This window comes from Dermacentor variabilis, chromosome 7 (genome assembly GCF_050947875.1).
Source record: "Dermacentor variabilis isolate Ectoservices chromosome 7, ASM5094787v1, whole genome shotgun sequence".
NCBI classification, from domain to species: Eukaryota; Metazoa; Arthropoda; class Arachnida; order Ixodida; family Ixodidae; genus Dermacentor; species Dermacentor variabilis.
Genome location: NC_134574.1, coordinates 73662907 through 73683536, shown reverse-complemented (window position 1 = coordinate 73683536; position 20630 = coordinate 73662907).

The window sequence follows — 20630 nt, the reverse complement described above, 5'->3', positions numbered from 1 at the left end:
GTACTATAGCGAACATACGACCACAAAAAAGATCACTGACTGACCGATGAATACGTGCATTGTTCGCTGTCCTCACTTGGAATTGTCTGACCGCCAAGACTGCTGGACATTATGGCTTCGATACGATATTCGAGATATCCAAAGGTGCGGCCTGTCGCCAATGTTCTGTTGTTCTACAATATCCGCTAACGATGCCTACTTCTCTTTCTTTGAGCCGGAAATTATATCGCCTTTGCTAACCGGCAATGTTGAAGAGTAGTGCGAAAATGTTAGGTTTACCGCTCCTTTGAAAATATATGATCTGTGACCATCCTGCTCAGACATTCACGTGGCCTCTCCGCCATCAAAGTAGCCATTTGGTTGGCCGCTTTGTTTTTGAAATATCACTCATATCAACTATAGGGCATCTGTGAAGAAGCGGATCGAATTGGTAAAATATTTTTAGCACTCACGTTGGACGACCTGTTAGGCGGTCTCAAATATTTCTCATTCTCCGCCATAACAGTGCAGAATTACGCCTCTTTTTATACTCATCCGTAACGTGCATGGCGGACACTTGAAGGTTAGTGCTAGCCCACCAATTTTATAGGCTGAGAATCTGGAATATTCCCTTTGTCGATGTCTGAATTGTTATGGCAAAAAAAGCCGCTTTTTCGTGTATCACACCCCATGACACTCCATCGTTGATCCTGCGCCACCCACCTTTATATTAGTGTGGCCATCCTGATAGCCCGAAGAAAGAAAATTAATGCAGAAATGAACGTTAGGTGTTTGATACTCGTGAACATAATAAAGGCGCTCCGAAAATGATTTATTTTATGTGACCTCGAGGGCTGCACGAGGAATATCAAACGAGGAGTAATTCTTAAATATCGCTGAAGACTAGAAACATGAAGTAAATATTCTCAAACAACTTTACATGATAAAAAGGCAACATAGTTGAAGGAGAAAACGCGCTGCGGCACGTTAGGGAGTTTATAAGCGATAAATTCCGGAAGAATGAAGGCGCAGTCCAGGCTCCAACAGAAAGGGCAGATGCAACGAAAGTTGATGCATAAACATGTAACTGAAAGCAAAAGTAAACGGCTGTAATTTTATGGCAGCTGGACGGAGTTAATTGCAAATGCAGCTAATCAATTAGTAAGGTCGAAATAGCAAGGCACAGCTCACTAGTGTCGTCAAGCAAATCATAAAAAGGAATTGAATTGTGTTGCAGAAAGCAGAACCAACCTAATTTATGGGCGATAAAGGACCGAGGATTTGTACATACAGAATGACAGTAAAAGCCAAAAATTAGAGTTGTCAAAGTGGGTAGAGGAAAGTGATATACTTGGGAACTACAGAACGTGTTCAGACCAGCGAAGAATTAGGAGGACAATGTCGTTTTCCTAACTCAGCCCACGCGGATTTCAGAGGTTCAGAGTACAGCATTACGAATGACGTTTCTAAATAGTAAGGGTACTAACGGCAGTGCAGAAAGAGATTTGATATGATGTATTCTCAATTAAGACGACATAGATGACGACTTTCGAAGCTGCTGCGAGATATATATAGGAAAAATCGATTAATCATAACCTGGGAAAGCAGACAATGCACTCATCTAGTACAAGTTTACCGATGGCAGAAGCAAGGAACCCCCCGTCTGCATTGTTATTCACGCTTTATGTTATGGGTGACTTGAAGGAGTGAATAGTAGAAGTGAAAATAACGAAGTGGGTTTCTATTGAGTTTGCACCCGTAACTGGTAAATGGTGCACCATGAGGCCTCGAGGCTGATGTGCGCAGACGACATTGTGATACTAGACAATGGAAAATCGAAAGTCTTGCTAATACGTGCTGCAAGAAAGAGACACATCTAGAGGCCCTGATTCGGGAAGTGTAACTTTATTATTCCGCCGAGAAACGTCGCCGCTTCAGTTTACCATCAAGTGGTACCATTAACCAAGAGGCATGCGGTATTATTACCAAGATGTATGCATCAACGAAGGAAAGATCCACCTAAACATTTACTAAGAAAATCTGAGGATGAAGCTTAAGTGTACTGCAGCTGAAATGAATTATAGATTCCTTTCCGGACGCGATAAACATGAGGTGGTGCGTTGAGCTTCTAATGGGATGCTACCAGCGATAACCTTCGCAAATCTTGTCGAGGTTGTAAGGTAAGCAAATATCGGTGGGTCGGACATCACTGGGGGCGACGGTGTAATCACAAATGAGATAGTGCAGGGTGACAGGGCTTGACCCTTTGTTGAAGTCTTAGAAGTGCAGAGAAAATTTAGTTTCTCAGATGTAAAGAACAATAGTGAAAACAAATGGGTTGCTAAAGCGCATAAATGTGTTTGCCTCAAAAGCACGAATACCGAATTGAGGAAACAATTATGGGGTTTTACGTGCGAGAAGCCATGATCTGAAATGTCACGCTGTAGTGGAGGATAAGGGCAATAATTTGGACAACCTGAGGTTCTAAGGTGCACGTAAGTCTAAGTACTAAATCTAAGTCTAAATCTCTAATTTCGCGCCCATCGAAAGGCAGCTGTCGTGGCCGGGATTCGATTCAGCGACCTCGTCTTTAGCAGCCTTACTCCATAGCCAGGAAACAACCATGACGTGAACGGAATGGAGGACAAATTCAAGAAAGTTCAAATACAAAGTAACCAAAAATGAAAATACCCAACCCACAGCTATCTAAAAAACAGAGAAACATGCAGAAACAAAACTGGGTGCAAACAATATAAATAAAAACGTCTCTAAAGATTTAAAAGTAGGATAAGCAAGAAATAAAGCGTTCAAGTCTTTACTCATTTTCCTAATGTCTCCCACTCTAAGGCAATTTGATACCGTTGCACCGAAATATTATTGCACAAATGCTTGTGGAATGCGCCTTAGAGTAGTCCTCGCCCAACGAAGCCGTGGTCTTAATATGCAGTTCCTTATGTCAACCGAGCGCTTACCAAGTGGGAAAGCTTCTCTGCTAGATAAAATCAGAGCTTAGCCGTACAGTCACAGCTACGAAGTGGGCACTCCATGTTCTTCCTACTGCATTCCGAAGAATGGATGTCCCAGTTAGATTACCTTATGATTCTACTGAATAGTGATACTTGAACTGCACCCACGACTTCAGTGGCAAACTTGATTCAATCTATCTGTGTGATTTCAGTGAACCAAACGTCATAATAGTTTACTACATTCGCTTCCGTGCGTAATAACTAAAAATACATTTATGAAGTCTTAAGGGCATTATAAGTAGTGTTACGTACTGTTTTTACGTACACTCTCTCACACAACCTTTGATCTCTTCATCGCGTTGTTGCCTGTGATTTTTGAACATGCCCATCCACCATTTTTACCTGCAGCCCTTTCCCAACTTTGGTATGGGCCATTACCCCTTACTCTATGTAGCGTTGATATGTTTACCGTTAGACCTGAAACGAAGTGTTGCTTGAATGCTCAGATGATACAGCAAATTCGTGTTCATGGCGACGTACATACCTGGTTAATATAGTACACGTATTTGGGAGAAATTTTTCACTAACACATAACCAAGATGAGTACTTCACTTTCACCGTGAAGTTTTCACTTATCGTGATGGCTACTTTACTGTTCTAGACGAGGGCTTTTCATTTTTTGGGCATTTTTCATCCTACCTGAAAATTTCGTTGTCTGTCTCGCAAGTTAGGTCAACAAAAATATTTCTACCTGCGGATATTGATGATGAATGATGTGATTACAGAATGTTTTTACTCTGCTTGCGATAAGATTGTCTACAAAACATCTCAATTTGTCACAGAGACTCTCATGCGGCATCGTCTTCTGAACCCCTTCCCCATGTCTACACGAACAAAAAAGAACAGAGAGTGACTGAGCAAATGTTCAGCAAATTTCTAGGTTTCTTGCAAGCCACGTTGGAAAAAATGTGTTTTATGAAGCGGTTTTTCAAAGCGATATTTCGCTATTCATCTTCATGCTTTCTGTATTGAAGCTAGCCCTCAGTTAATGTTTCATTACCATGTATACTGCCGACTTCAGACCAAATCTTTCACTGACTGCGCAAATATTATCGTGTCGCTGCGCGCTCGTAACCGCTGGAGTCATGTTCGCTTTAGCTGCACAAGTGCTAGGCGATATATGACTGCACCCACTGCCCTAAAAGCAAGGCTTGTCTTAAAAATAAAACACTTCGATTAAAAAAAAATATACCTTCTCTGTAATCATTGTGAGTCATGCGAAGAAAAGTGCAAGTTAATAATATACCGTTGAGGACTATGTATAAGCTAAAATGTACGTGTAAGCTAAAAGCAAAACACACACCTATTGTCACGTGGTAGTGATTGTCAAGAACACAGTAGCAAAACTGTTAATGGCAGAACTACCTGTTTATTCGGCGAACCTGTGCCCAGAAAAGCAGGCTACACTCAAACGAGCATATAGCAGCGAACACAGTCGGAGAACGTCGAAAATCTGTTCTGCCACTCAAGTGCTTTGGCTTTTAGACATGAGTCATAGAAGTTTCAAGAGCAATTGCTGGTGCCGGCATGTCTTCCAGAAATTACAACACATTTCGCGTCGCGTATACAATCAGAAGAGGGATAGGAGGGAAGAGGGATAAGAAAAGAGCAGATTGGGTGAGGGAACAAACGCTGGTTAATGATATCTTAGTTGAAATCGAGAAAAAGAAATGGGGTCATGAGCAGGACACGTAATGAGGAGGGATGATAACCGATGGTCATTAAGATTTACAGAATGGATTCCAAGGGAAGGGAAGCGTAGCAAAGGGCGGCAGAAAGTTAGGTGGGCTGATGAGATTAAGAAGTTTGCAGGGATAACATGGCCACAATTAGTACATGACCGGGGTAGTTGGAGAAGTATGGGAGAGGCCTTTGCCCTGCAGTGGGCGTAACCAGGCTGATGGTGATGATGATGATACAATCAGATTACACAAGCTTCGTTGACATCAGACAACTCATAGAATTATCGATAACATTCCAGTAAGTGGCAATCATGCAGGCGCGTCTTGCGCTGACCGGTAACATTAAGTTGTTAGTGGGCGAAATGAACTGTCAATGCCCCCCCCCCCCTTGTAATATGCATCGTCCCGAAGCTGGAAGCACGAGCACATGAAACTAAAGCCCATGCAATGAAGAGAAATAACAAAGTCCAATATTTAGCGTTGCCAGAAGGTCTTAGGCGCAGATGGACTATTTCAGGCCGTTAGCGGTGCCGCGGTGATTGCGAAATACTGTCTGGCACGGCCTCATAGTCCGTGCCCCAATATGTCGGATGATGTTGTAGGCTCCAAAATAGCGCCTCAAAAGCCACGTTCTCGTCGGCGTACAGGGCTCCGAACGCAAATACGGTCGCCGGACTGGTACTCGACTTAGCGTCACGGAAGATTGTAGTGTCAGTTTTCGGTCCCCTGCTTCTTCTTGATTCGCAGCTGGTCGAGCAGTGTGAAAATAGACGGCGACGTGACAAGTTTTGCCGTCGGCGACGTGCCGCTGCGTGGCGTCAAGAGTCGTCGTCGGGTTCCTGCCGTAAAGAAGCTTTTACTTGCGTGATCTGCGATTTTTCTTGCACCGTCAGGTTGTAAGGGAAGGTGACGTAGGCAGAACGAAGGCAGAACGGCATCGCATGTCTTGTACTCGACGTCGACGTACGTTACTAGCATGTCGGTGAGGGTCTTGTTCATCCGATCCGTAAGACTATTCATCTGCAGATAATAGACCGTTGTCCTCTTGTGGCTTGTCTGGGTGTATTGGAGAATGGCTGGGGTGAGCTCTGCAGTAAAAACCCTTCCTCTGTTAGTAATGAGGACTTCTTGTGCACCATACGACAGCAGGATGTTCTTGGGCAAAGAATTTCGCTACTTCCGCCACACTACCTTTCGGCAGGGCTTTCAATTTGACGTGGCCATTACGTAGTCGGTGGCGACGGTGGTCCACTTCTTTCCACAAGTGACGTCGAAACGGGTTCAAACAATTCAATGCCGATCGGCTTGAATGGTCAGCATGGAGGGGCGATCGGCTGGAGAAAAACCGCTGGCCTTGTCGGTGGTGTCTTGCATTGCCGGCTAACGTGGTATGTCTTGACATAGCGGGCGACATCGGTAGTCAGGCGTGGCCATTAGTACTTCTCTTATATTCTTGCGAGCGTAGGGGAAAATTCAAGGTGTCTGGCTGTCTGATCGTCGTGCAGGGCATGCAGGTCCGAGTGCTGGTGGCGCAAAGAGAAGGTAGTTTACGCAGACTAGGAAGTTCGTTTTTACGAGGACGTTGTTCCGCAAGGAAAACAAAGACAGCCACGCCAAAATGCCCTAGAAGCAACGTCGGCCTTACCTGCTGGGTACTCCACAACGTTTTGTACCTCCGGGAGTGCGCGTTGCTGTTCGGCGAAGTCATCTGCAGGTTTTCTTCCTAGAAAGTCGTCGTTGTCCAGTTCGTCTTGCGGTGGCGGGTCTATAGGGGCATGCGACGGGCAGTCGGCGCTAGAACTTAGAGACTGTTTCGCTATTTTAGTTTTGCTACTGTGTTATATACCGTCACTACACCGCACCTGCACCAGATGTCGCGTGGTAGTGTCGTTCAAGAGCATAGCAGCAAAACAAAATGGCCAAAATAACTCTTCAGTGACCACAAACTTATGCCCAGAAACTTATGCCCAGAAAAACAGGCTACACTCAAAGCACAACGATAGCGGTGAACAAAGTCGGCGATCGTCCAAAATCTCATCTGCTGGTCAAGCAAATTCGCTTTTACACGGGAGTCGTCGACGTTTCTAGAGTACTCACTGGTGCCCGCGTGTCCTTTAGAAAGTACTACACAATTCACGTCGCGCGAACAATCAGATTACACTAGCTTCACTATCAACAGGCAACGCATGGAACAAATGATAACACACAAGTATGTTCCATTCATGCAGATGTGTCTTGCGCTGAGCGATAACTAAGTTTTTAGTGCATGGAGTGCAATCCCCAAGAAAATGATAAATAAGTCCACGTCAAAATGTTTTGCAAGACGATTTTTTGTGGGAAATTTATACTGGCATATCAACGGGGGCAGTTTTTTCCAGAACCCTCTCACTGACTCTTATCGCACATTCTCGGTACTCTATAGTGTACAAAACAAATGAAACGTGGAGCGCTTTCGAACTCACTCTGAACTGTCCCAACGCCAACTGTTCCCGACATCGTTCTTGGGGTCCATTCTCGTGTCGTTCGTCATGCGTGCTTCCGTTAAATCAAGTCATGCTTGACAGCTAGAAATTCCTGTCTCTAAACGCGTTTCTGGATCTTGAGAATCATCTGATATGTAGAATACCTTGTTGTTTATATTTCACGTGGCAATTGTAGTCACGTATACGAAGAAGTTGCAAGAGCGGGCAAAAAGTAGAGATTTCGAAATAAAGTAAATTTTGCAAGTCAAGTTTTTCTTCTTCGTAATTTTATTGTTTTTCTATTTTCGCCTAGAATCAGCATTTAGTGCTACACGACGATGTGCCATACCCTTCCAACTCTATTACAGAATCTCGCGCTCTTAATTTATTCTCATTCCGTCTACCTGACTAGTGCGATCATTCTATTCCCATTAAATGCCAGGCGTTTGAAAACGTGTATTCATTTGGAAATATTTCAAGCTCAACGGTTGCCACTACGCAACTCATTTCCTGTTGCTCACGAAATTTAGACGTTAATTGTACGGCCATCCATCTCTTGCAATATCACGCGCTGTGCTGGCTACCTTTACTGAAAGACCCCTCTGGCCGCTTGACATATTCGGCCCGGCGTTATAAGAGTACGTCATCCAATTAATGTGCTCGTCTGGACGCAAACACATGTGCCGCCGCTCTCACCCACTTGCGGACCATATGTGCGCCCTGAACTTTGTCCTGTCAGCACTTGCTGTCGATGACATGCACTCGCAGCTGAGTCGGCGCCTTTCTTTTTTTATGCTGTAGATAAAAAACTAAAAAATCTTAGTATAAAATAACATCGCTGATCGTGAGATCATTCACACTCTAAGAATATGACTAGCAAACCGAGCAAATGGAAGCACAAAAGATGGATAAGTGAAGCGCAATAGAATATATCAGTAAATATTGTTGGACCAGAACTTATATTTTGATTAGGGGCAGTAACAACATCGCTAATCTACTGGAGGTCTTCTCCCTTGCACTTCAACTGAAGCGGCGAGGTGTCAAAAGTGTGCAACTCATACTTTTATTCGCAATATACAATATACCCAAATCATTCGAGGGCAAGTGCCCTTTGTTCATTATCATGTGCTCATCCCGACGAGATGTGAAAATCCAATTTGATGTGCGTCATAAGAAACTGATCTTTGAGAGAACAATGTTTCTTTACGTGTCAAAAATGACTTATGCCTTCACAGAGCAATGTTAATTGGTAAATTTTGCCGTCTAGAAGACATATCATTAAGCGTAGTTCTTTGAACCTTCGCACGACGACACGCACATTGCACAAAATAATTTATGTCAAGCTTCAGTCAGCTGCATTTTTCCTACTTCTTTGATTTATTTTCTAGTGGTGTTGGAACTGCTACAATAATGATGCCCAAACGCTATTGGGCGGCTGTTTGTGTGTAGGTCATGACACGCGCCTGAGGTCAGACTCTGCAGGTTCAAGCAAACGGCCTCTGTGACAGTTTCATCGTAGTCCACATTAGGTTCTATATGTTATATATGCGTACAAAGTAGCACAGCGTCTCAGACTCAAATGTTTGAACATATCGCACTTGACCAAATCTGCGGAATGCTCGTGCAGCGTGAAAATGTCCCTCGAAATTCGGCTGTGCTAGAGATCGGTGTGCGCACGGCTATGACTATGGCGACAGTATTAATGGTCAAAGGGGCCATGACGCGGACGGAGTGCACTGCGATAACGACGACGACTGCGCGAAGCTGAGGAATGAAGCAATAGGAGCTAATGGTTTATAAGCCTAGAACGCAATTTCGACTGATATAAAATGTGTGATGCAATGCATTGGCATCATTTTAAAGACATATTTCAGTACAGTAAGAGCAAAATAGAGCAGGTGTGAAATAGTTTGCTCTCTCACTCCGCCATTCCATGCATTTCATTTCTTTCACGAGTACGCTGGAAACAAGAAGGAACCAGATTTTACTAATATTCTACCATAGTCCCATAACCTAAAAAATTGCAATGCTTGTTTTAAAAACCTTTATGGAAGAGGGAGTACTTTCTCGAACGACTTTCTTTCAGTCCAGCGTGCTACGACGCATGAGTCGGTAATTCATCCCTCCAGCAGTCACTGTATTGCGGCTACTTCAAGGCACAAGTAGAACACATTCATACTGCCTGAAATGAGACATGTCAACACAAAAATGGTGTTGCAGGCAACGCCTAAAGGATATGTAGACAATGTTATTTATTACGTAGCAAGGTTAAGAGCCCGAAACACCAACAGAAAGAGGAGAGTTCTATTGGAGGAAAGTTTTCTTAGGAAACAAATTAAGACTAACTGCCCAAGGGCAATGTGCTTTAGTGTCAGCTGCAAAGCTTTATGTAACATTGTGGAGGACACATACTAACTTTTACATGTCATTGAAACTGCCATGATTATCACTGGTTCACCCTGCATCTTCAAAACATTTTCAAGTTTTAGGTGCACTACCACAATCTCATTACGAGGCATGCTGCTGTTCAGTACTGGGCTTGGAGAATTTTCATCGCTTGAGTTTCTTTGATGTGCACCCAATGCGCGGCGGTGGAGTGCTTTGTATAAGACCAGTTTCCATGAACGAACCCGCGACTTCGTGCTGAGCAGCGCTGTGCCATAGCTACTCAGTTATTGCGGCTAATGCACCATGCATTAGATAAAATGCTATGCGATTTGCATCACGGATCAAATGTCATAGAAAAGCTGGTCTATATATTCTAGATGTTTTCAGTACGGTGCCTTGGCGAGAACGGTAGCTCAATTATTGAGTAATTTTGCAAAGTAGTGAAATAATTATTTATTGGATGAATATCTTATAGAGACATTGATATATTCCATACTGCATTCATATACATTCATATTTTCCATACTGCAAAATAAAGTACTGCTCAGCCAGCTAGTTGAACAGTGCGGAAAGCAGTGACGTCGAAAGAAATTACAACAAAGCTTTCTGTCTGCGGGAATGCCATTATTTTGTAATACGATATTCTCTGCTCACTTCACTTTATTGTTAATATTTGTTTTGGATTACCTATATATGGCGCGTTTAGTGCTGCCTATGACTGCGCAAAGCCTGGAAGACATTCCTACGCTACGTGTTTTTATGCTTTATACACGTGCATAATATTTTGGAAGGTATTGTAAGCTTATTCCGTCATGATTATCAATGTTAGAGTGAAACGATGTCAATATCAATGGCAACTGTTGTGCTTAGCCTGAAATATTCCAATCTTAAACTACTGTACACAAATAAAATCACAAGCGTGCGCGGCACATGGAGCACAGTCGTGGCATAAGCTGGAGCAGCGCCTCCATAGGCAGCACGCACTAGAGGGATCATACCTTGCGAGGAGGTGCCATAACGTGCACCGAAGCGTAAACACAGGCATCGAGACAACGCGGCGCGCATTTTATATCTCTTGAGTAGTGGCACGACCCGACACTGCTGCTTCTGATGACGATGGTAATTTGGTTGCACCCCCTTTGAAACAAGGTGATCATAAATGGTCAATTAGCCTGTTCGAGTTGGCCAGCTCCAGCTGCATGCAACATGGAACTGCTACGTGTCGCGACACTTGGTGGAACACAACTGCAATGCAAAATTTTGCGCATACCGATGGTGCGTGGTGTGCCGAGGAAATTGTAACAAGTGGCACGATATGATGCTAATGATGGTCATGATGATGGTGATGATTTAATGGCATACCCTTTGAAATGGGGCGGTGACGTCACTTAGACTGCTTGATTTATTCAGGTATGCCAGATATGTGATTCCCTGCAGCAGTTTTGTACACGTCTTCTGAATCTCCTTTTTCTTCAGTAAACCTTCTCTGTCTACCTTGTGCGGCTATTTATGAACTGCTACATGGCCTGTCACCTGGTGTAATAGTGTTCCACTGCAATAAAAAGTGTGCGCATATCGACGCTACGCGGTGCGTATCTCACATTGCGAGTCATGTGGCCCGATATCATGGCAATGATGAGGATGATCATCATGATTTATTGGCAACCCCTCTGTCCCGGGGTGGTGACAAGCAGTTACCAGGCCTGCCCGATTTATTCAGGTACGCGATACATGACTTTCATTCTAAAATTATGTCCTTAATCTTCCGTTCTTCCTGAAGACGTCTTATATCCCTTGTACCGCTAAATATGCAACTGCTGCATTCTGTGCAACATGGTGCAATATTACGCAACTGAGATGCATACGCACGCATCGACGCTACGCGGCACGCATCTAACATCGCGTAACAAGTGGTACGGTACGATGTTAATGATAATGACTTGTTGGCAGTCCTTCTGAAATGGCCTGGGGACAGACACCTGGCCCGCTTGATTTTTGAAGGTAATAAAGTATACTGGACATGGTTCTCGCTCTAGCAATTTTGTATGCATCTTCATAATATTGTTACGATGAGTTGCGAAGAAATGGTTTTATTTACAGGAGATGGACGATGGGGGGTCGTAACGTGATCGCAGCGCAGCCCGGCCTCTCAAACTCCTCGTTCTCTTCGTCTTCTCTTTCTTCTCTTCTTGTCCGTGCCTTTCGTATCTGTTACAATATTATTTTTCTTCGTGAAATCTTATGTATCGACATTTTACCGCTACCTACTAAGTGCTACATGGCGTGCCACCTAGTCTAATATTATGCAACTGCAATGCGAAATGTGCACGTGCCGAGGATACGCAGCGCGCATCTCACACCACATGAGAAGTGACACGATGCGATGCAAATGATGATCATGATAATGGTGATTACAAATTCTTGGCTTCACCTTTGAAAAAGGGCTGTGGCAAGCAGTTACCTAGGGCGCTATACTGTAAAACTGCTACAAACTTTTCTATTCCAATTCTGCAATCAGCACTCCGCAATTTCTGAAAAACTTTTTTGAACCACCCCCACTGTCTGTCACACGACGTCATGGAAGTCCCGCTAGTCCCGTATCTGATATGACCTGTACGAACTGATTATGCATGATTTGCCCGAACAAAAGAAATATAGTTATCTCTGATTCGACTCTCCACCCCATCGGATCCCACTCCACTTGACCGTGCTGCTGGCCTCTTGTCAGCCAATTAGATAAGACAAGCCGCGGAGTGTAGGCAATGTTATTCGTTCTTCAAGGAAGGAAAAGTGGCCTCCTATGAACCTGGAGAGCATTCGATTTGTGTTTTCAGACAACCATGCGGGTGACCGTCCAATGCTTGCGTCAGCGGTTATGCAAATTTGACTTCACGAGATTAGAATAAAAGTTTATTGAAATAGTTTTACGTTATAGGAGCCCTAGCCTGCTTAATTTATTAGAAAAAAAAATTCAAACAGCGCTAAACGAACGGGACCAGAATGAGGAGGAGACAAACACAGCGCTGATCTCCTCCTCATTCTGGTCCCGTTCGTTTAGCGCTGTTTGAATTTTATTGTTACCATGCAACACCAACTCGCCGAATCCGCTGCCCTTCTGCAGTTAATTTATTAGGTATGCCACAGATTTTTTTGTAGGATTTTTTATACAACTCCTTAATCTCCTGTTTCTCATCAAGACTTGTCTATTTACTTTGTACCGCTACCTGTGCAAATGCTGCATGGCGTCCAACCTGGTGTAATATGATGCAACTGCAAGACAAAGTGTGAATGTATCGACGCTACGTCACCGGCATCACATCGCGTGTCTCCTGGCGCGCACGGATGCGTGTGCATGGAACTTTCCTGCTACCTGCTAGCAAGCGCTCGCGCGGTTCATTGGTAGAGTGGCAGTCTTCCGCTCAACGGGCCGGGGTTTTGTCCTAGCGGGAGCTGGGGAATTTTTTTCATATTCCCGGCCATGGCTGAGATGGACGCCGGCGATGCCGGCAGCGGCGAACTTGTAAAATTAATAAAAATCTGGCAGGCACATATAACGGGAAGTGGCGAGGAAATGGTTCGCAATATTTCTTGAAGTTTGTTTTGAACACAGACATCTTGTGGAAAACGTGCGTACTTTGCTCAAGAGGCCATTTGCCATTAGACATAGCACACAAACAGAAGGAAACTAAAGAGGATAAAACGACAGTCAATTTATTTTATTTAGATAACAATGACTCCGCGGTACTGATGTAGTCTCCTTGTGTTGGTTTATGGACCTGCTTGAATTTTGCTGCTCTGCTTTAGGAACTCGTCTGCTTTAGTGATATGTACGAAGCAACTACCATGCCTATATGTGGTTTCTTGGGCTGCAACAAAAACGGCGGAGAACATCACACTACAGTTTCTAACGCATTTTTTTTACATCTCGCCGCCAGATTCTTCGATACACAATTTTATTAAGACATGATGCAGCATTTGTCGAATCGTAGTATGGGTCAGAATTTGTAAAGTTTACGAAAAATACGGCAGAGTTGGCAGATATGCTTATGCAGAATTACCAGCCCTTTGGTAAGCATGCCTCTGTTTAGGCAGCCCATGAATTCGCTGTTTCGATTTAGACAAATAAACATATTATTTGAGCAATGTCATCATATTTAGATCCCTTCAAGAAAATGCGCTGCGCTGCTCTTTCAAGTATTACTATACCCGCTGCTACACCAATTTGGGACCTGTTTTTAATTTTTGTTATGACTTTCTCTGCCCTCGTACACGGTGCGCATGTATAAAATGATGCTGACAGGCATTATGTTTCCGAACACGTTTCGCGATATTTTTCATTTCACTTTCTTTTAAATTGAAAAACATTCAATGATACATGCAGTAACGGATTGCTATTTTTTCCAAATACTCGTATTAGATTCGATTCACAAATATAGCTATTGCAAGCCGGCTATAAGTTTCCACAGTTTTCTTCGTGCTCAGTCGGGATTGCGATAAGAAGGAGGGAGGCCGCGTCGATGCACCGCACCGCGCGTCGCACTCTTGGGGCGGCACTGCGTGTGATGGTCACCTTCTTGTTTATGGCTGCTGTAGGTTTGCAACATTAAACTTCATAGTTATTCATGTAAATACATCGATTATCTTCTCCCGTATACCCGAAATTCCATTTCTTCCACCTCCTCTCAAATCCTGCGCTTGCACCGGGTGGCAAATTCCATAGGGCAGTGCGAAGCTCACTGTGCTGAATTGCTTGCTATGCGAAATGGGCTGCGAACCGGCTCAATGTTGCGAAGCGATTCGCTAATCATCATAAACATGTACTTCTTCGAAAAGAAAATGGACTGGAATTAAATCAGAGTATGCTGAGACCGAACCCAATCAAAACCGGTATTTGTTTTTGGTTCCACACCTCCCTGGAAGTGTACCAGATGGTCTCAATGAATCCGGAGCTCCAGCACTGCCGCGTCCTTCATACGAGGGGCCGCCATAAAATTCGCATTATTACTGTCGTACATTCATAAAACACGTACACGATAAGTATCGAAATCGGTGTGTGCTTGTCTAGTTCTAGCGCAATATAAAACTATAAAACTGGTGTTCTATCTAGTACCGCGTAATGCCGGTACAAAGATGGTAGCACGTATCGGGAAAGCTGAACCAAATGCAGCGATCCGTTTTCTCTATTTAAAGGCACAGAATGCCAAGAAGAATCGAACCGAGCTGAAGGCGGTGTTCGGTGACAATTTCCTAGCTTACGGCTCCGTTGTTAAATGGCGCAGACAATTTTGGGGCGGTCAAACAAGCATGTACGACGAATAAGAAATTTGCCACGCGTCACTCGATGGTGAACCAAAGCTTCCTGCGCAAGTGCAAGTTCTAGTGCTCGCTGACCAGCGGATAACCGGTCAAGAATTACTAGAACAGGTTATCGTAAGCGCTGACTCTCTACACAACATACATCACAACAACCTGAAGATAATGAAAACTGCCACGCGCTGAGTCCCAAATTTGCTGACGCCAATACAAAAATACTTACAGAAGGCAGCAGCCGCAAAGTTGTTGGTTCTTTGGGAGAGCGATCTTGCGACTTTTTTGACCGCCTGACAACCACGGATGAGTGTTTGGTGCATAATTAGGACCCAGCAACTTAACTGCAAAGCAAAAAATTGAAGCATGAAAACTCACCCAGGCAAAAAAAGGACAAGATTGTGTCGTCATGAGGCAAAGTCATGCTTAGCGCCTACTAGACTGCCGTAGTGTTAATCTCACCGAATATGCCCGCAAGGGCTTAACTATTGCAGAAAAGTACTATTGCGAAGTTCACACTAAATGGCGAGGTGCTATCAAGGCCATACGCAGAGGAAAGCCCACAAAAGGCGTCCGTCTGGTTCATGACAATGTACCGGTTAACGCATCACAGGAGACGATGACACAGGCAGCCGTGTTAGGCTACAAAATTTTGTCCCACACGCCGTATTCACCTGACCTGGCAGCAAGCGACTGCTTCGTCTTCTCTCGCATAAAGAGCACACTGCGCGGGAAACATTTTCGGGACGACAAGGAAGTGATCACTCAAGTCGAGCTCTTTCTGAACTCTCAAACTGAGGAGTTCTGTTGCGATGGCCTGCGACAGCTCATCCATACACGTGCGTGAGCTTGTGTAAAGAAACAATCAAATTTCACTCAAATAACATTTTTTTGCCTCTGTTTCTTCACGTGAATCATACAAGCTTTATGAACGCCCGTCGTAATCCACTGTGCCGTGTGAGCATGCTAACGCTCGCAATTTAGAGTGTGTTAAAGGAGCTGTACGCGTGCGCACATGAGAAACGTTACTTCCTACATTGTTGATTGACAGCTCTATGATTCCTGCACAGATATATGTAATTCTGAGGAAGACCTGTCGGTGGAGTCACGGAGACTCCGCGGTAAGTTCTGTACTGGGTACGAGATGAAAAGAAGTCGTACGGGACGAGAAAATTGTCTTAACGTACAGTATTTACATGTAGAGGTTACGAAGAAGAAGCTTGCGAGAAAGTCGTGCTTTTGCCTTAAATAGCAACTTGGTCTGGCAGGTTCCGTTCGCTTTCCCGAGTTATTTCACGCCATTCATTTCCAGAAGCAATGTCACACAACTTCCTTTAGACTTTCAGCATGGTGGAGTCAGACGCTCGATCAATTGAAGGGACCCCATTCTTCCCCAGTAGCAGGGTCGCAGCGGCTACCTTGATCCCTTTCTGTTGTATATTCAGGCGCTGAACTAGGGGAAAGAAGCCGGAAAGAATGTGAACTAGCCGCTGCAAGAAGGACGACTAGAGTGGACCGCTGCTTCTGGGGACACACCTGTGTGATATTACACATGCACGAACACTCTCAATCAAACAACAACAATTGCTTTCGCTGCGATGCTTGCGTCATGCAAACAACAAAACAACGTTATTTAAGCAGCGCGCTGACTGGAGAAACTTTTTTGTAGAGGCGGGATTCGCCAAGCAAAATTGTAATAAAAGCTTATCAGTTGCAGTGTTTTGTGTTTAGAATGAATAAGCATAAGCAATAGACCTATCACGTATTAATGGTGTTCTACCAACTCTACTTTCCTGTAGTTACTGCTCTTCTACGAGTTCTTCAACGTGTATTTTTGTGCAGGCTCGAAATAAGATATCAAACTGCCATCAAATCCAAACTCTGGTATTGCTGTGGCAGACCGATTTTGCGAATGTTTTTTGATGAAAGACAGTCTCGCGGGAAAATGTGATAGCCAGATTGTACCGCAATCTTATTAGACACTCAATCGCCATTATAGCTATAACTTTCCTGATCGTGGCTAACGTCTAGCAGCTTTTAGTGAAACTCCAAGATATGCAGTCACGTATTAGCGATGAGCACACTTCTTGCAGAGTATGACGACCAATGGGCGGTTTACATATGTTGCATACTAACGTTCGAAGCCTCAAGATAAATGAATGAGGAACGCTATCACGTCTTCTTTAAGCTACAACAAAACTTCGGTAGAAGAATGCTTCAAGCCTGGAGCGCGGCATAAACAAATTAGGTAGTTCAATGACATCACCCCACAAAACATCATAGCGAACCAGAAACAGGAAGACCTCTAATTTCGAAGTCAATTGTTCTACACGAATAAAAAAGAGAAGCGATGATTGAATCTCAGTAAATCAGAATAATTAGAGCGCCTTCACATACGCCTCATTGTATCTCGGAGAAAACTGGCAAGCCCTGCCTTCTGGTATACGCCCCGTACGGCAGTGCTCGTGGCGTTTGGGCAAGGCGTAATGAACTCGGGAGTTTGATATGCTGCATTTCCATGTTTCCTAAAGTATTGGTCTCAGTTTCGCACCGTTCTTGCAGTCATGGCCAGTGACCAACCCCGAAACAACAGACCGCTTCATGCACTGCTGTTCTAAACAAGGGCAGCGTAGGTTCAGAAGTACGGTTTGCTTTATGGCTATCACCTGTTACATGCGTCTGTGTGCGTTTGTGGTTTTACCTTCTCGCTACAATATGTCGTTAGAAGTAACGGAATTAGGCTAAGTCAAGCAATGTATGCTTTACTATGAGACCAAACACGGCGATACCCACGGAACGCCATGAAAAATCTCTATTGAGGTATAGAAGTGAGAAAGTGCATCGATAGGATACATTCCTGCATAGAACGATTCCATATACTTCTAGAACGTACTTCAGTTCTAGAAAATAGTTACAATCGTTCGAGAATGTGGCCTCCCTTCCATAACTTTCCGCCGGAAAGTGTCCTGTCTTGAAATAACTTCTTTCGGTAACTTGAAATTTCGGTTCTAGAAGTGACTGGTGCCGTGTGTCCTCAGCCCGTAGCTCTTTCACCGCATAGTGCCCACAGATAGAAGGCCGTCGCACGTCTCCGAGATTGTAATCTTTTTTCGCTCATATGACGGCAGATGGAGAGATGATGCGATTGCCATTCCATATCCAGCTTTTCTGGACACGAGAGGTTAGTTAGCGTGAGTGCCACCACGTGGTGTACTGAGCTCAAACGTTTCAAACTTCCCGCGGTGATGCGTGACGACCTCACCAAAACGAAAATAAAACAATTAAAACCTATCCCTGCACTTTGAACTTTGCCACAATGCTTGTCGCGCCGGCGTTATCAGTGTTCTTTAGAAATGACTTGTCATCCTAAGAACATTTAGTCACGACGAGCGATGATGGATTCTGAGCTTTTCGTACGGTTCTTCCTTTCCTTCTCTTTCCTTCTCTTTTTTTCTTTTTGTTTTTCGTTTTGATGCTACGAAGTAAACAAGCTAGGCTAACCGTGAGAAGCACTCCGTGGCAGCCTTGCTTCAGTCGGCACACATTGTTAACGTCCGAGCATCGCACAGCGTCTACGAGAGACGCCGTCCTGGACGGCTTTTGATTTTGACCTATCGATTTCGTGAAGGTGCCCCCAATTATTTCGCTAGCGACTTTGCTGTCCGCACTCACGGGCTACCGCCACAGCTGAAGATCGAGATGCGCTTAAGTATTAAGACATATACATGGGTATGTTGGTTTTGCACCTTGACGCAAAAGTCACGACACAAGAATGGCGTAAACTGTCTCTGTGTCGTCTTCTGTAAGCATGCAATGGCCGAAGCTGCCCGCAATATTACGTCACATATACTGGCCATCAGGCCAGGTACACCCTTGGGCATGACATATACAGTACTTGTAGTTAGTTTCCAAGGTAGTCTCATAGGACGGCTATCCACGTGCGTGAAGGAAGACTGCTATTTAAAATTATTGTGCAGTAATATATGCGGGATTTGTATGCTCTCCATAATGTCTAACATGTTGCTGTTCCGGCTTTATAATATAGCCGCAATGTAGACTAGCATTTACCGAACGACAGAAAGGCTACCGACATACTCAAAGACATCGCGCACAGCTCCTGACAATTACTTGTATTCAAGAGTTGCGCGACTGCCAAGGACATCCTTAACAAATGTTACATAACACATTATGGGATTTTACGTGCCAAAACTACGATCTCATTATGAGGCACGCCGTATTGGGGAATTCGGGAATAATTTAGACCACTTGGGGTTATTTAACAAGCGCCTAACCCTAAGTACACGGGTGTTAGCGCATTTCACACACATCGAAATACGGCTGCCGTGGCTGGGATTCGATCCCGAGACCTCGTGATTGGCAGCCAAACCCAATAAAACCAAAGTAACTACGGAGGAGAAGGAATGTTGACAGTTCGAGGAAGGTGACAGTCGGCACGTGAGACAATTTGTTCCCATCCACATTGCACGAGAATCGGTACCAGCCAAGGAAGAATGACCCCGTAGAATGCAATGTATTTAATGTGATGGAGTCCGCGTCCAACATTTCAGACCCGAATCACCCCGTAACTGACGACCAGGCCTCTCGCTTATAAGTGCAGTCGCCTGACAATTGCCGGGCGCTGGCGTCGGCCACAGGACCTACTTGATCTCTTTTCAACAGTTGCCGCCATTCTCTCCTTATTTTGTACCATCGGGTTTCGCATGAACTGCTTCAACAGCCCATGTATTTTTGCCAAATTTTGGCCACACCTTTCAACGTAACGGTTTCTTATTTTTAGGTCATCTTTTATATTTAGGTTAATGCTGTCCTGAGATTTCAAGCAGTTTCACCTTTCCCGAAATGCCCGCATTCTTGTCGTCCTCTGTTCATATATTGTAGGATTTTAATAGACGGTGAAACCATTGCATGGCCCCCTGACCACGCTGCTAAAGTCATTTTATTTCCCTCAGGCCTTGTGCAAGCTTCTGCCTTCTTGCCGTTCATCAACCTCCGGGTTTAACTGTCACTTGTATCCCATTTTGACGACTACAATTCCACGGAAGTTGGCAGCGATATGATGTCCGTGGCATTAAAGCCGTTTAAACCAATTCAACCGTCGAGACGACAGCCGCTTTTGCTCACTGTGAATGCAAATATTGCCTTAACAAGCGCCATTCTTAAGCATATAAATTGATAGGCTAAAAAAATTATGCGGATCTCACGTACGTGCGAGTTGATGTAAACGAAGCTTTCTGTGTTCTTTGTTGTCATTGCCGTACGTAGTCCCCACAGAGTAGTCAGGCACCCTCTAATGAAGTTCTGTCAATGTTTGCTTGATTACTCCCGCCATCGTGATGCAAATAAATGTAACTTCAACTCATTTTCTCAGAAATAAACGCTGAATGGAACGCTGGCGTCATCCTGAACAAGATCATCAAGCGCCGTAGTGCTCGATCTTATGATGCGCTTATTGGCAAGGTTATTTTTGCGTGTTTTCTTTTCTTTTTTTTGGGGGGGGGGGGAGGATGTGCTCTTGTACCGTAGAAACGTCCCTCGGACGTCTCTAATGTGCTCGTTTTTATTCTCAAGCACCCAATGTAAACAGTCATCGCTGCAACTTCAAGATGTGCTAGTGGCAGGCCACCATGCGTGTCGTGCAAGTATGGCCACGCTGATTCATTTAGGTTGGCATATACTGTTTTATTCGCCATACTTCGCCACACCCATTTTTCAAACTTTGGCAGAGCTCGAAAAGGCCGGCCAACTCACTACGTCCCTTTCCTCTG